Here is a 1,389-nt window from a genome sequence, read left to right as displayed (position 1 = left end):
CACACACACACACACACACACACACACACATACAATCTGTTTGAGTGGTTTAGTTGATGTACGGAATGGTTTCAAAGGATGAGACAAGAAGAAGAATAACAACGGCGACGGCCTCAAAAGAAAAACTCCATCAGTAATAGTAACGACAACACAAGGCACTCCAGTCGTCACAACAAAACCAAAAATATATATACGTGGGTCAATAACCTGATGAAGAACAATAAGTAGCTCCCCAAACAGAGCAAAAGACCCATAGCGCTTAACAGATATCGTTGTCCCAAGGAACTGCTAAACCGTAAGATGTTAGAATTAAAATTTCTTCTGCCGCATCAGACTTCGAGTTTTCCTTGGTCAACGTTGTAGAGCAGATTTGTAATAATTTCGAAATATATTTCAACGTCCCAATAGACAGTTGGGCGCGGCATACCCAAATACTTCTATATACAACTCGTACTTCTGAAACAACGAGATTGGCTCTTAAAAGTTCCTATATTGTTATGCTTGCAATGTCCCAGCTGCTGAGAAGTTAGTTACTTTTCAGAACGTCTGATTAAATATTGATGTGATCCGTTTTGTCGGTAGTCCAGCGGCTAGGGTGCCGGACTTTCAAGCGTAAGGTTGCGGGTTCGAATCCCGGCCTGGGCGGCTCAACACCGTGACCTTGGGGAAGGGCACATCGCAAACATTTTCCTCACTTCACCCCAGATAATAATGGATATCCCGACTATAGGCATTGGACATTCGGTAGTGTTTGAGCGCCTGTAGAATGGCAACTTGAATCGAATGATTCTGAAGAAGGTGAGAATGCTTCGCAATGATAAAAGGTCAATCAACTAGTTACTCACTGAAAAGTACATAGAGCGTATTCTTTGTAGGGAAATACGCTATCTGTTTAATGAAAAATTAATGTAATCTTTAATGATGATGACGACGGTGATGATAATGGTGATAGGTTCTTTTAAGTTGCTATTCTTGCATTTAGCTTCCAACAACTTTCAAGATGCCTCCATCCCGATCCATACACATGTGTATTTTTCATGAAAATGTTGTCCTTTTTGGGATTCTAAGGCTATATGCTCACTTGATGTGGCAAAGTTCTGCCGGGTTTAACAAAACAATCCAAATTGTTCCTCTGCAAATCTTGTAATCTGTAAAGATGAGATCAATCATTTAAAAGTTGAGGTCCGGTGTAGTAGTTCTGTGTTCCCTTCAAAGTCGTGTATGGTTGACGTCTTAAAGATGTCATAAATCGCCAGCCCGGTCTTATCGGAGACAGCAGCTGTTGTGCTGGCGCTTTCAAGCCGCGGCTCACCAGTAAATAGTCAAAAGTCTGAAAACGTGATTCAACTGTATGTTTATGGATTCGCTGCTTATACAAAGCCCTCTCGT

The sequence above is a fragment of the Aplysia californica genome, unplaced genomic scaffold (assembly GCF_000002075.1).
Source record: "Aplysia californica isolate F4 #8 unplaced genomic scaffold, AplCal3.0 scaffold01019, whole genome shotgun sequence".
Taxonomy (NCBI): Eukaryota; Metazoa; Mollusca; class Gastropoda; order Aplysiida; family Aplysiidae; genus Aplysia; species Aplysia californica.
Note: the sequence above shows the minus strand (reverse complement) of the source record.